This window comes from Hemicordylus capensis, chromosome 3 (genome assembly GCF_027244095.1).
Source record: "Hemicordylus capensis ecotype Gifberg chromosome 3, rHemCap1.1.pri, whole genome shotgun sequence".
NCBI classification, from domain to species: Eukaryota; Metazoa; Chordata; class Lepidosauria; order Squamata; family Cordylidae; genus Hemicordylus; species Hemicordylus capensis.
In genome coordinates this window covers 107,441,478-107,457,554 of record NC_069659.1, presented here as the reverse complement: position 1 = coordinate 107,457,554, position 16,077 = coordinate 107,441,478, and the positions used below count along the sequence as shown (strand labels likewise).

The following is a 16,077-nucleotide window of genomic DNA, read 5'->3' as shown; positions in this document are numbered from 1 at the left end:
CACTGGAGTGGCTTGGACTGTGCTTGGAGCTGAATAAGGCCAGTTTTCATTCTGCTAAATATATTAGAACCACCACTTCGAAAGGTGCCTTTGTCCAGTTAACAGGTATCCATCTTCTCAATGGTGTCCTTAGTTCTCCATTTTTCTTGCAAATCTGGCCCTTAGAAAATGTTGCTATTTGTATATAAAACCTATGCTGGTCAAAGACCGAAATAAAGACTATGCTATGCTATATAAAACAAATAGTTTTATACCTTCCCTGTGCTTATTTTGACTAGCCTGTTAATAATGGTTTTGCAACTGAACAATAATCTGCAGTGAAACCTGAAAATTAGTCCCTATGTATCCTCATAATCTACTACTACAGCTTTGAGTAACCAGGTCCAGATGGTTTAAAAAGTCAATGTCCATCACCAAAGAATTGGAAAGGGAGGCTACCTTTCACCAAAAAAAGTAGCTACTTTGCATAAAATTTGCATATGTTTAGTGGCATTATATTTGCATATTTTTGTAAGAATTGGATAATTTGAGAGTAAATACAGCTCACCACTGTGAAGCTGATGATGACCAGGTGAGCTGTATGTCTGCTCAGTCTGCTGTCTAGGTTTACCACATACACAGTCCTCTGTCGTGCTCTTTCCCTACAGGTCACCCAGCCTGCTCTCAGCAGCCAGGTCATCAACATCATCTTTTGGTTCAAGGGAGGGCAGCCAGATTGCTTCTGAGCCAGCCTCTTTGTATGCTGGTGCAGCGGTGCATGCACAGTCTCCCCACTCGCTTGCTGTTTTCTCTGACTACAAGCATTTATAGACCGCTTTTCAACAGCAGGTTCCACAGTGGTTTTCAAAATAAATAATAATTCTAAGATGCTCCCTTGTCCCCAAAGGGCTCACAGTCTAAAATGAAATGCAAGATGAACATCAGCTACTGAAGGAATGTTGTGCTCAGGTTGGATAGAGCCAGTTGCTCTTCCAATGATAAATAGAAGAGCTTCACCACTTTAAAAGGCACCTTTTTACTCAGTCAACAGGCGTAGCTGCTAACTGAGTAAAGAGAGTTAGCTGACTGCTAACTTCTCACTTTCGCCACCACCATGTGAAGGAAGCAAGCTGCACCTGCCAGACCCACCTATCCATGCTCCTGCATCATGTGGCTCTGCAAGCTGCCGCTGAAGCAGAACCTCTCTTCTGGCTTCCTCATTGGATGGATGGTCAGCAAGATGCTGGCAGGGGAAGGAGACACAGGAAGAGAAGCTGCTCAAGAGAGCAAACTAGGGTTGTGCATTTTGTTTTGTGTTTTGTGTTTTATTTTTGGCCCGAATCCAAAACACCCCCATTTTGTTCTTTGTTTGAAATCAGCCAATCCAAAACACCCCAATTTGGTTCTTTGTTTGAAATTGCAAAATCTGAATCTGAAACATTTTGGATTTTAGAAAAAAATGGCCCCAGGGCAAAACTAGTGGGTGGTGGTGGTACTGACCAATGGGTGGAAGCTACCACCCAAATTTCAGAGGAATTGGGCAAAGGGCTGATTTTTGGTGAAAATTTGAAGTTTAAGATTTTTCCCATAGGGAATAATGGAGGTTTCAGCAAAAGTATACGTTCACATCAGGGGGAAAGGGGGTGGCCCAGAGCAAGTGGTGGTGTAGAGCACATAGGGTGCCAACCACCCCCATGGGTGCTAACAAATGGGGTACTGGGTTCTGTCGTTTCTGAGATGTTTTGAGTGTAGATTCTCTGGTAGCATTTGAGATTGGATTCATGGTTTGTCATTGAAAATTTCATATGCTACCAGAGAATCTACAGGCTGGGCTCGGGCTGGCAACAAGGCAGTCATAGGCAATGGCATCTCATCTCTCAAGAGGGAGAAAAAAAATCTTCTGGAACAAGAAAGCAATGCAGCAGATAAATACATTCCCAGGCTGGCATACAGTAGCCATAGCAGGCTGGCAACAAGGTTCAGGCTGGCAACAAGGCAGGCAGGCTTAGGCAATGGCATGGCATCATCATGGCAACTTGAGGCATGCCATGCAATGCAAACCAGTTCTCTCTCTCTCTTCAATGAGGCAGAATGGCAAATGAGTAACTAACTTGCTGAATGAATTGAAAACCCCTCCTTGAACTCCTTCCCACCCTTCCCCTTCTTCAACCCTTCCCCTGGCCAATGTGGGGTCAGTAAAGAGTGGCAAGAGGCAAAAGAGCCAATGGGGAACAAGGAGAGAATTGTCAGCAGGTCAGCCCATGCTTTAGGTCACTGATCAGAAGGCTGGAAGGGTGGGAAATTCCAAGAGATGACAAACACAAAATGGAGACTGACTTAGAGATCACCACAAAATGGAGGTCCGAAACAACAAAACGTTTTGTAGCCGAAACAGGGACATTTTGTTTTGTGTACAAAACTTTTGGATTTGGAAAACTGGCATTTTGTTTTGTCTACAAAACATCCAAAATGGTCCATTTTGAGTACAAAACATTTTTTACCTGAAACATTACACACATCCCTAGAGCAGTGTTCTGATCAAACTTTGGACAGCACAACAAATGAAAAAGTTATTTGGTCCCCCAAATAGTCTCTCTTCCTCTGAATAAAAAAAAAAAAGTCATTTGGTTCCCAAAATAGTCGCATGTCCTCTATACAAGTTCCTATTTGGCAACCCTACGGCAGCCACAATAGTACAATTGCTTCCCCCACTTTGAGAAGCAAGGATACCAGATGTTGCTGGTGGAATGCTCACATAATTGCATAGAAATGATGCAGCACTGGCATTTTTGTATTATGGACTGCATGTATGCAAATATAAATGCTCTTGGGGATACATTATGCTCAGAATTGCCATTGACAATATGCATGGATAGAGTCATCCAAAGTTGGTATAGAGAATTCATCAGGGAGTATATTTATCTTTTTCTAATGTTGCATTGATCACAAGCAAGAAGAGGAAATGCAAAAATGATTAATTTGCAATGACAAAAATATGTATACATTTGCAAATTTCTTTCTGTCATTGAATAGTGGATATTTACAATAAGACGCAGTAGCACTCAGCCTGAAAGTACTGGAAAGCCATTTGCCTCTGAGAGGAGTCACAGAATGCCAGCAAATAATCACAGAGCGAGGCTATTAAGTTGTCATGTTTATGTTGTGGCACTGCAGATTCATAACTCATTGTCATCCCACACTGGTGCTGTGGCCTGTATATGTCATGAGTGGCAGAACTCTGCAGTTATTCTGTGGTACTCTTGTGACTTCACTCAAGGCAAAGTATTTTTTCTCACATTACTTCCCAGCCGCTGAAAGGAAGGAAGGGAGAGGGAGGTTGTATCTCATCTGTCTTTGTCTCTTTCCTCCTCCCTGGATACTTTCTGCCTGTCTGGAGGGCTATGGAAGGGGCTAGCAGACAGGACCTGAAACAAAGCAAGGCAACCCTGGGTGTCAATCTGTTCATATACCTTAAAAGCGTATCGTGCAGAATAGTACAGCATTTTTAATACCATACTATCTTGGGGGCTTTTTCAGAAGTCTGGTTAAAGGTCAGCTACTTTGTAAACTTGGCTTTGCTGAAAATACAGACATATGGAGACCGGTACACTTTACATCAGAATTGTGTTTAGATAATGGCCTGTTTCACATCAAACAGCCTCAAAAGCTGTCAGAAATATCCAGAGAAATAAATGTTCACATGGCTTAAAATTCAGATACACTTGACAACTCACATATATATGCAATAGCTGACCTATCCGTTGTGTATTTTGATGCTATGATCATGGACTTCTTCAATGGGAAAAGTGTGGGGGGATCAGTAATCAGTATTAGTGTTCTGAGCCACCCACACCGCTGAAGGCATCTATTTGCTGTGTAAGGGCTTTTCTGCTACTACTAGCAATTATTCCCAAATCAAGTCGCATTGCACTGTGCAGTCATGCAACAGTAAATAGCAGTGGAACAGCCCTGTTGCTCAACAATATGGGCAGGTTTTATAGCTGCCTGCCCACATCAGAAGGGTGGAGAGTTCAGAATGCCTGTGGGATACGTTAACCACTTTTGTTTCAATGTATTTATCCATTTCTCTCTCTCTCAAACCAAGTGTAATCATTTTGAGTAATATTTCATGTCATATTGAAAAATGTTAATCCTCTTTACACAACATGTCTTTATTCCGTTTTCCATTTAAAATTGTCTTGTCATTTTCTTGCCCCAAAGCCCAGAGGATATATTAGGAACATAGGAAACTGCCATATACTGAGTCAGACCATTGGTCTGTCTAGCTCACTATTGTCTTCACAGACTGGCAGTGGCTTCTCCAAGGCTGCAGGCAGGAATCTCTCTCCGATCTATCTTGGAGAAGCCAGGGAGGGAACCTGAAACCTTCTGCTCTTCCCACAGCGGCTTCATCCCGTGAGAGGAATATCTTGCAGTGCTCACACATCAAGTCTCCCATTCATATGCAACCAGGGCGGACCCTGCTTAGCTCTGGGGACAAGTCATGCTTGCTAGCACAAGACCAGCTCTCCTCTCCATTTACTTAGACTTATTTTATTTTGCTACATGTTTTGATATGAATAGCTACCCAATGTGTTTTAGTGGTTGTAGTAATTAACTAACTGCTCAGTTTGTTTTCTTTCTAATTAAAACATGGCTTAAAGTTTCTAAATAACCTTAGGTAAAATGACTTAGGTTAAATGATTGATTTTCTTAATGTGGCTAGAGCAGCTTTGAGAGAGAAAGGCTCTTAGAAGGTCATCTTGTTCTGTCTCCAAATTAATGAGGGGGGGAAACCCCTTCATACATGTTATATACAAATATCAATGCAAAACCTGTTTTAAATGTGTTTATTCCCTCATATTTAGGTTCAACATTAAAGTTCAGACTTTATTTCCATGGGTTTAAAAATATTTACTTTGCTTTTCATCCAAGTAAAAACTGTGGTTTACTTTTACAGTGGATTTTCTTTTTACAGAATCAGCAAAACATCCAGAACAGTATTTGGAAGGTCATCACTGTGTTGTTTTCTCTGATAAATGATATTTGGATATCACCTCGTGTCTAGAGAGAAACCATTTGCAGTCAGAATACCTCAATATCTATTTTGTGATGTTCTCAGTAGGGTCATAGGAAAGCACATTGGATGTAGCCCACTGTGTTTTCATAGTTGCAGGATGTTGGTTTTGCTCAGCATCACACAAGCAGAAAGCAGGGGGACGTTGGAAGCATCTGTGTTTCTATAACAACAGATATTTTGTTTCTGTCCCTCTTGAATGGATAGATCATGCACCTGAACTGATTGTCTCTAATAATGGAAATACACAATGCCACTTGTAATGATTGTTGTAATTTTAAGATAGTCCCTGACACAGAGCAGCAGGGAAGGTGGAGCTTATTCCACTTAAAACCAGGTTGTTCAGTCTGTACTTAGCATAGTTTACAGGTGAAACTCGGAAAATTAGAATATCGTGCAAAAGTCCATTAATTTCAGTAATGCAAATTAAAAGGTGAAACTGATATATGAGACAGACGCATTACATGCAAAGCGAGATAAGTCAAGCCTTAATTTGTTATAATTGTGATGATCATGGCGTACAGCTCATGAAAACCCCAAATCCACAATCTCAGAAAATTAGAATATTACATGGAACCAAGAAGACAAGGATTGAAGAATAGAATAATATCGGACCTCTGAAAAGTATAAGCATGCATATGTATTCAGTACTTGGTTTGGGCCCCTTTTGCAGCAATTACTGCCTCAATGCGGCATGGCATGGAAGCTATCAGCCTGTGGCATTGATGAGGTATTATGGAAGACCAGGATGCTTCATTAGCAGCCTTCAGCAATTCTGCATTGTTTGGTCTCATGTCTCTCATCCTTCTCTTGGCAATGCCCCATAGATTCTCTATGGGGTCAGGTCAGGTGAGTTTGCTAGCCGGTCAAGCACAGTACACTGTATACTTTTCAGAGGTCCGATATTGTTCTATTCTTCAATCCTTGTCTTCTTGGTTCCATGTAATATTCTAATTTTCTGAGATTGTGGATTTGGGGTTTTCATGAGCTGTATGCCATGATCATCACAATTATAACAAATTAAGGCTTGACTTATATCGCTTTGCATGTAATACGTCTGTCTCATATATCAGTTTCACCTTTTAATTTGCATTACTGAAATTAATGGACTTTTGCACGATATTCTAATTTTCCGAGTTTCACCTGTAGGTTTATTCTCTCTGCAATAAAGAAATGTTGTTTTCTTGTTCAAGTACCTGTCCTAGTGTGGAATCCAACTTATTGCCTGCCTTTATATAAATTAGCATGTTTTATTTGATCAGTCCCTGTTGGGGCAATGACATACTTAGTACTCCCACCCGCTCAATGCGTACACACTGTAGCTTGTCTTGTGAATCACAAGCTAATTCATAGTTCCAGTTGCTATCTGATGTGAGTCTTGGACCTATTGTCCTATGGTCCATTGCCAAAGAACACATGCTGTAGATTATTCTCTCCCAAGTAACCACTGATAGAAAAGTATTATTATTATTATTATTATTATTATTATTATTATTATTATTAATTCAATTTCTATACCGCCCTTCCCAAAATGGCTCAGGGTGGTTTACAAAGAGAAATAAAACAAATTAGATGGCTCCCTGTCCCCAAAGGGCTCACATTCTAAAAAGAAACATAGAATACACAAATCTTTATTTAGCAGGGGGAGAGTAACTGGCCCTATCCACCCCCAGCACAGTACCTCTAGTGACTGTTGCTGGTGTCTATTTTATGTTTCTTTTTAGATTGTGAGCCCTTTGGGGACAGGGATCCATCTTATTTATTTATTATTTCTCTGTGTAAACTGCCCTGAGCCATTTTTGGAAGGGCAGTATAGAAATCAATTAAATAAACAAACAAACAAATAAATCTATCAGGTGGTGATGTGCATTCTGATGGATCATACAAGTAAAAGAATTAAGATGGAGTGGTTGAGTGTCTGGAATGCATTCTGATGGCACTTAGTCAATAAAGGGCGTGACTAATCAAAACTGGAGTGGTACAATTTCTTCTCAGATAGTTTTAATTTTTAATGTCATTGTATTAATATTCTCAACAAAAAAGGCCTCTTAGATTGATATAACTCCCAATTCATGTGTTACCCAAGCAATATGATTGTCACTTCTCTGTGGTCCCATACCATGCTACTTCAATAAAGTATAATAAAGTGCAAACATCTGAGGGGCAATAAGTGATCACTCCCTTAAACCCAGAAACACTAGTACAGGAACTTATCAACTCATCCACTGCATGTGAATCGATGTCATGAATTATTCCATTCCTTGAGGATGAGAACCTCTCCAGAAATTATGGGAAAGTCTCAGAAATATCATGCGAGTGAATGACCACACTTTGTATCTCCTGTTTAATGTGAGGAATAATAGCAGATGTCTTTCAAAATTACTTTGCTTAATGTTCTGTTTACTTGTTTGTATTGTGGCAACAAATAAGGCAGGAAATATGATGAATGTCATGTAAAGTGTCCTCAGAAATGCTAGCCATGGAATATATACCTAATAGTTTAGAAAAGCTATATGATTTACATTTGTTAGCCACATATATATTTTAAAAATGTATATTTTCCAAATATTTTCATATATTTAATACTAATGCAGCCAGCATGTTAATATGTTGCAAAGTACACATTTAAATGCTGGCATTTCCCCCCCAAAAAGTGCAGAATGCACAGAATCAGTAAACATATTTGCATTTTATAAAATTGAGACACTATGCTGATAATCACCAGTATTGACTGCAATGCACTCTATGTGGAGCTGTGTGGTCCAGAAATTGCAATTGGTGCAAAATGCAGCAGCCGGGTTGGTTTCTGGCTTATCTCGAAGAGACCACATTACACTGCACTGCCTACCAATATGTTTCCAGGCAAAATACAAAGGGCTGGTTATAACCTATAAAGCCGTAAACAGCTTAGGTCCTGAACATTTAAGAACGCCTTCTTCATTATGAGCCCCACTGCCATTGAAATCACCTTGAGAGATCCATCTGCTGTTGCCACCAGATCGTCCGGTGACTACTCAGGGATGGGATGGGCCTTCTCCATTGCTGCCCCAAGGCTTTGGAATGTGCTCCCTGTTGAAATACTGTAAGAGCCTCCTATCTCTGATAACTTTTAAAAAGCAGTTAAGCCACATTTTTTCACCTAGGCTCATAGACGCAGAGATTTTAACATTGTTTTACATTTTAAATTGTTTTAATGTTGATTCTGTTTTTCTATAAGCTAGCCAGAGATGTGAGTTTTGGACTGTGTGTGTGTGTGTGTGTGTAATAAATAAATACATAAAGTAGTTCTAAACATCATCACAATGCTTTAAAGATACCTGTAGCTTTTAAATTATTATTTAAAGGTACCCATAACATTTTGGAATATGTTTCTGGTAGTTGTAAGTATTGTCACTACAGCGTACATTTCTGCCTTCAGGATACAGTGACTGCAAAGGAAATTTAAATATTAAGCCTTTCATGGGAATTATTTCTTAATATTTTAAATAGATATCTCTCTAACAAGTGATTATTTTAAAACTGATGAGACAATAATAAACTGAGAACTGATGAGACACTAACTATAATAATTAGCATACAAAATAAAGTTAAGTTCATAAAACCCAACAGAATGAGCTGGAGATACCTTTTGTGCATTCTTATCCAGAATAACTCATTGCTTGTGACTTGATCAGGGTACTGATCCTTATTTGACTCTAGGCACTGTTACATCTTAAAGTCATATAGATAGTCCATAATAAATAATGAAGAAATGATCAGCAATTTTATGTCACAATTTGGAAAAAGTCAATGAAGGAAAACTGAAATAGTGATAATAGTAACAGATAATTTATTTATCTTTTACTAAAATAATAAAAGGAAATCAACAATATCCTAATTGCTTTCCTCAATAGCAAATGAGGATAACAATGCTGCAAATACTTATAATCATTTACTAGATCAGATGTATATACCAAATCTACCAAACACAATTGGTGTTTCAGTGTGAAGGATTCCTTTTATGAAATAATTCTTTGAGGATTCTTCCGTTGATAAATAACACATGTGTTGCCCTAGGCTAGAGAAAGCACAGCAGGACGACATAGACACAGTTATTTGTTGTTTAATGTAGACAAAAGTTTGATTAGAATGTTAATCATCTTTCGTTAGGCATGTTTAACAAATCTGTCTTGCTGACAGCCTAGCCCAGTTATCATAGAGCAAATGGACATTTGATATTCCTCAGCATTATTAATTATATGTCAAAAGAGTTTCCAGAGGTATTGCTCCATGACACATGGAAATGGTGCAGATAGCAAAACAGTCTAGCAGAAGATCAAACAGTACTTTGAATTTTGCATTGCTTGGGCATAAGGTAGGTTTTGTTCTTGCAACAGTTTATATTGCAATACAATGTATTTTCTGTAATAGTGAAGAAAGGTCATAAACATGTAATTCAATCATATAATATAAAGTTTTCCTTGTAGGTTTAAGTGAAAATATGGGGGGATAGGGGACTTTTAAGGTATTCTCATAATGTTTTAATGATACCTGCATCCCATCAATTCCATCAGTAATTAGACAATGAGTTATCTGAATGATATACAGGCACATGGTCATTTTTATTAGAAGACAATTGTGATTGTAAATTGCTGGCAATCTTCTCCTTCAGAAATATTATTTTTCTTCAGAAATGATATACATTTTAAATTGCAAGTTTTTTTTTGGTTTTTTTTAAAACAATGTCTTGTAAGTCATTTCCCTAGACTGTCCCTTTGTGGGAAGCATTTGTATAGTATCTGGTAAAGTCACTACCGGGGTGGAGCCACCATTGTGCGGATGGGTCCAAAGAATCTGTCCGACACTCCCTGTGGAGCCGCCCCACTTGCCCCCTGCATCTGATATCTGATTTGGGGGCATGGTCATATGCAGAAATGGGGTGCAAACTGCCAACAGCCCTAGGTGTCCAAGCTATGCCCCCTGTGTCTGACATCAGGCACATGGGACGTGGCCATATGCGGAGATGGGGCCAAATGCGGAAACAGGGCTGTGTGGCCCCATTTGCAAGGCACTTCAGCTGGTGCTGGGTTTCCAGCCTGGCTGGGAGCTCCTTCCCCGGCCTCAAAAGGCAGAGAGAGATGGTCCCAGCCAGGCTGGGAAGTTATCACAAATGAGGCCACCAGCCAGGCTGGAAGCATATTACAAATGGGCTCACGGAGCCTGTGACCATGCCCCCTGAACCTGTCTAGAGGCCACCAGCGGCAGCTTGCACCCACGCCACCAGCAGTTTTCTACATGCCTGGTTGCTACAAAATGATTTTACTATGAGATTGTGAAATGTACAGTAAGGTGGTACTTCAAATAATTCTTGTGTAGTGTGAACTGGTATTTGCAATGCTGGAATCAGCCTTGATCTTCAATGGTTTGCTCTATCATAGATTCGTGGATTGCATCTAAAGAGTCACTTTCTCTGGAAGAAGGAACTTGCAACCTGTGTAACGATATATTCAGATAATTTATCCTCTTACCATATCTAAAACAAAATTGAGAATAATTTGCAATTTGGTGCTACCACCCAAAGAGGTGTACATATTAAAAAAGAACTTCCTCTGTTTTATAAAAGCATGGTTCCACATGGCCATCCTAGTGGGAATAGCTGCTTTTTTGTTGGTATGCAAATTGAGGTATGCTACTAAAAATACTTCTCTACACCAACTGGAACTGTTAAATGAACATAAGTAAGCAAAGATTTTTCTGGGCACCGTCTTTTTCTTGTGTATATCTCTCTTCTTTGGACACCTGTCTGCAATAAACTGTTCTGATTAAGTCTCCAGACATTCATATATTTGGAAATGAAGAATAATGAGAAATAAATTTCAGTACTGCAGTTCCTCTTGTATTTGCAGTTGCACTTGTAGTTGCAGTTGCCAGGGGTGTGCACAGAGACAGAACTGGTTTCATGCACACCCAGGAGGCAAGGGCTCCTTTAAACAGGTTCAAACGGTTGAAATGGTTGAAACGGTTCAAACGCGGGGCCGGAGGCTCCTTTAAGGCATGGGGAGGGTGCTCTTACCTCCCCTGCCGCACTTTCCCCTCTGGCGCTGCTGTAAAAACTGCTGGTGTGGGGCGCCTTGGTCATAATGCCAGAAGTGGTGTGTGTGTGCATCACACATGCGCCTGCGCACCGGCCACATCTGTATTATGCTGGCCGGGGTGGCAAGAGGGAATACAGCCACCCCACACCAGTGGTTTTTACAGCAGCACCAGAACAGGAAGTGGGGTGGGAGAGGGAAGAGCACCCTCCCCATGCCTTAAAGGAGCCCTTGCCCCTGTGTTTGAACCGGTTTGAACACAGGGGTACCAAACCTGTTTGGCGTTCTAGGATTAGAACGCTGAACAGGTTCGTGCACATCCCTAGCTGTTGCTAGGGTCTTCCAATGTAGAACCACCATCAGTGGTTTTTAAAATAATAATCTTGCCTGATGACACTTTTAATGATTGTCTTTGGCGAATAGCTCAGAACATACCCCTGTTAATATCAACACTGTATTGCTTCATTACATAACATTGTTAATAAGAAGAGATGGTTACACTGAGATTATTTACATGGATGGCCATCTAGGGAAGCAATCAGGGATGTCACAGAGCCAAGTCTTGAAAAGAGTGCCTGCCCTTAACTTACCCCAAGTCTTTGTGAGCAGCAGAGCATGCACATGGAGGTGGAAAGCAATTTTGACTGCTCTTCTCTGGCCCAATAAGTGTACTTTGGCTTCCAAAAGTATGTCCATGAAGGTTATGCATATTTTGGAAGACCGCTTGTGGAAGCAGGAGAGAGCAGCATAAATCACACTCTTTTCCTTTGCCTGCATGCTTTGTTAATTGAGAATACTCTGACTGAGCAGCCTCTCTGTGCAGAGACACAGCTGTGCTGCATCTCCAAATTGTTGCTATGGATGTCAGCCACTGAGGTGTTTCCACTGAGGATTATTATCATAGCGTATGAGTCACTGTTTCCTCTGGGAATTTCTGCACTTTATCCAATCTTACAAACTAGATAACTTTGCTGTTCATCCCAAAATGAGTGGTGATAATAAAGAGAGGAAAATCAAGAACAGGCATGTACAAAACTTTCCCTGTAATTTCTGTGGATATTTCTATTTGCAAAAAGTGTAATAGTTTTTTCAAGGTATTATCCCGCACAAGAAGATATGTATTTTTTTACGATTAAGATCTTCCAAATTAGTGCATGTATTAATTTCAATTCTAACATTATTGTGTTTCTCTCCCCATATAAAGGCACAGCATGAATGTAATTACAAAAGTGACTCATGAGCAGTACCCACCTACGAATAAAAACTCTATGGTAGAATGCAGTCTTCTGAGTTAAGCTGATCCAGGCAAAGATATTATCATACGCAAATATTGCATCAGTTGTGCTGGAATATATCTGCATACCAAAGAAAGCAGGCGAAAGCTTCATGCAAAATTGTGTTCCATCATGATCTAAAAGTCATAATTGGTTCCAAAGAGCAAGATATTACAGCCAACTACAATTGTTCTCTTAAATTTATCTTTATTTAAAAGGGGGAAAGCAACTGGACCTATCCATCCCTAGCACAGCATTCATCGCTAACACAGTAGCTGTTGCTGGTGTCTTTTTTAGCCTATGAGTCTTTTGGGGACATGGAGCCATTTTAGATATAAATAAATTCAGTTCAGTTAAATATGTAAACCTCTTTGGGAACTTTTGTTTAAAAAGCAGTATATAAATATTGGTTATAATTGTATTTCTTTTGTTTTTTCATCATGCTCAGTCATAGGTTCAGGTAACACATGGATGTCATGGATATACTGCAGTGTGTTGTTGCACACCCATATTTGTAGTGACTGATTAAGGATTATCCTTCTGCTTTGTGCTAGTGCCCTGTGTTTATTGCACTGGGTCCTGGATGTTTGTGAAATAAATAAATGCAAAATGGTAGAACGGGACTACAAAAAGGATTCTATTCAGCATTTGAAATTGTTTTGAAGATCTTCAAGATATTACCCCGGGGGTGCTTATATGCATATTCAAGAATTTGGTCTGTGTAGTTACATCTCATCATAGGAAAGCATGAGTTGTTTTTGTAAGTTTCATATTTTTTGAATGGGTTTTTTTTTTTTTTTGGACCTTGTTTGTTTGTTTGCCTGCTATGGAGATAAAGTACTGTAATTGACTGTGAACTCTGACCCGGATATGTATTGTGTTGTAGAATACAGAAGTATTATAGATTTTTTATATTTGTGCTGATACAACAGGTGTTTGTAATTTAATTCTTACTTTATTGGTTATTTCTCCATCAATAGTGCTTTAAATCAGAATCTGACAATTTATGATAACAGAATTTGCTAAGGAGGGCTCACTCCTTTTTCACTAGTGTGGATGTTATTGGCAGGGGTGTAGTGGAGTGGGGGATGTTCAGGGATGGAGCACAGGTACTTCTCAGCTAATCATGGCCATGGGGCCTGTCATGGAGAACACCTGCACTTGTGAATTTGCAACTACATCACTGGTTATTAGTCTTAGCTGGCCATATTTTTGCCCTTTGTGTGTCTTTTCTGGATTGCCGTTTTGACCTTTTTTTGTGCTGTGACTCTGTTCTGCACAATTAAACTTTTAGGTATGAGTACCTTAGCTGGCGCAGTGGGGAAATGCTTAACTAACAAGCAGAAGGTTGCCGGTCTGAATCCCTGCTGGTGCTATATCAGGCAGCAGCGATATAGAAAGATGTTGAAAGGCATAATCTCATACTGTGCAGGAGGAGGCAATGGTAAACGCCTCCTGTATTCTACCAAAGACAACCACAGGGCTCTTTGGGCGCCAGGAGTCAAAATCGACTTAACAGCACACTTTACCTTTAATTTATTTATTTTCATTGGTGAAGAAGGACTACAGCGTTAATAATTCTGTTGTAAATTGTCACTTGAAAAGAAACAGGAACTAGCTATGGCCAATTGTTCCTAGGCTTTTACAGGCAATACAGGTACAATTAAGTTGGAGTCTGCCTCTGTACTTGGAAATAGTAGTGTGCATACTTTTTACAAATGAAAATTACTTTAAGGAGTGTTGCACACGTATAGTACTCCTTTTTAGGTGAGCTGCAGGATGCAGCAAGGGAACTTTTACATTCAAAACAGCCAATTTTAAAGCAGCCCATTTTCTTTATAGCACAATTCCATCAATACATAGCTTTCTTCAGCAGCTCTAGAAAAGGAGACATACTGTCCAGTGTTCAAAAATGTGTAGGAAGATCAAATATACAAATTCCCAATGACAAGGTAGATCAACTCATACAGCTCCAGTGTCCCTAGAATGAAGTATGATCACCTTATAATTCCTCTCTCTCTCTCTCTCTCTCTCTCTCCTACTTTGTCAAAAAGAGGATGTTTTCTTATCTATCCCTATCATTTTTGACACTGCTGGAGATTTTATCCCTGGCAATCTTTCTTTAGTGTACTGTATCTCACCTTAGAAAGCAGACACGGTATGGTTGAACACTGCGATCTGAAGATATAGGTTTGCTTGAACTCCTTTCGATCCTTTGTTATGCTTTATGTGAGGGACCCCTATTATATTGTACCTTGCCAATCTGAGCTGTTGAAGCAGAACAAGTTTCAATCTTCAGCCTGACAGACAGAAAAGGCCTTCACCTGGCCATGGCATAGGAATGACTGATGTTATGATTGCCACCATCATTCCCTCGTCAGATTAATTACAGAGACTTCATTTTCTCTTCAGAGTAAATTGTACCAGAATTGAGCATGATGATATAAAGGTCATGGGTGCACTGTTTCAATCTGACCTTGTTTCAGTCCTTCTGACCTATGGTAGGTCAAAAATATTGTGGACAGATAATTAGCCCCGGAAATAAAGGCTGGGATTCAAAGAACTGATTAACCAATTTCATATATTGAGTGGTGCTTTGGATGAAAGTTACTTGAACAGCAGCTGTCTTCCCTCTCCTCCATTTTCAATGACAAAGTATTATTTATTTATTTTTTATTTATTTTATTTTTATTTAATAAATAAAATAAATAAATAAAGTGTTTTAAAGAAAGTTCATCTTCACTATGCTCATAATGTGACTCAGACTGCTTCCCCCCCCCCCCAACTGTCATGGCTTAAGATTATTATTAGAATATAAAATTACGTTAAGATTATTATTGGAACAGGAAATTATGAACAGTCTTGTAGTAGTTTTCTTCTGAGTACCACTTGCCACAACACAAACAATTTCAGTCGGAATGAAATTTCTAAAAACTATAAACTAACATATATAGCTTTTATATATGAACAACTATAGTGAAAGGAGGTTCTATGTATATAACATAGGATATGGCAGGATTTTCCAGGAATTTCTAATATCTGTCTTTTGATTAGATGCATCAGTTGCATTAATGGGCTACAGTAGAGGATTTCCTACCACATATCTGATTCATCATGTCTAGCTTATCCACCATCTTGGAATTCAGCTTTGAATGTGCAGAGCCATGCAACCTGAACTGATGCAAACAGCTTGGACAGGCAAAGCACTGCCAATCCTTGAGTTCTTAATCAAGCTGAATTTCCGTATGAAGAAAACAGAGCTCATAGACAAAGACATCATTCCCTCTCAGCACATTCCCGATAGAACTCTATGAGGAAAATGTTGCAAGGATACTTTGCAGCACTTTGTATAAACCTTCCACAATGATACTAGGGCTTGGGAGGGCTCAATCTATATATTTAATTCTCCTAAATGTAACTGTCACTAATCCCATGTGTGGCAGCTCTTGCAAGAGTAGCTGCCTAGGTATAGTGACGGGGACAGGAGACAATGACAGTGGTGGGCACTGGTCAGCCAGAGGAGGTGGCAGCAGGCCGGCCTGGCCAGGCCACCCGGCAGGAGGAGGAGGCGGGAAGAGGAGGCAGTGGGGGTGGAGGAGGTGGTGGGCTGGCCTGGCCCTGGCCCAGCTGCCAGTTAGCCAGAGGAGGCTGCAGCAGGCCGACCTGGGCCAGTCGC

At 39.9% G+C, this 16,077-nt stretch overlaps 1 protein-coding gene across 8 annotated transcripts in view; it reads left to right on the top strand.

The window, feature by feature from the left end:
• Window positions 1-16,077, top strand: part of IL1RAPL1 (interleukin 1 receptor accessory protein like 1) — a 1,164,933-nt gene that overhangs the window by 457,734 nt on the left and 691,122 nt on the right. The window lies entirely within an intron of this gene.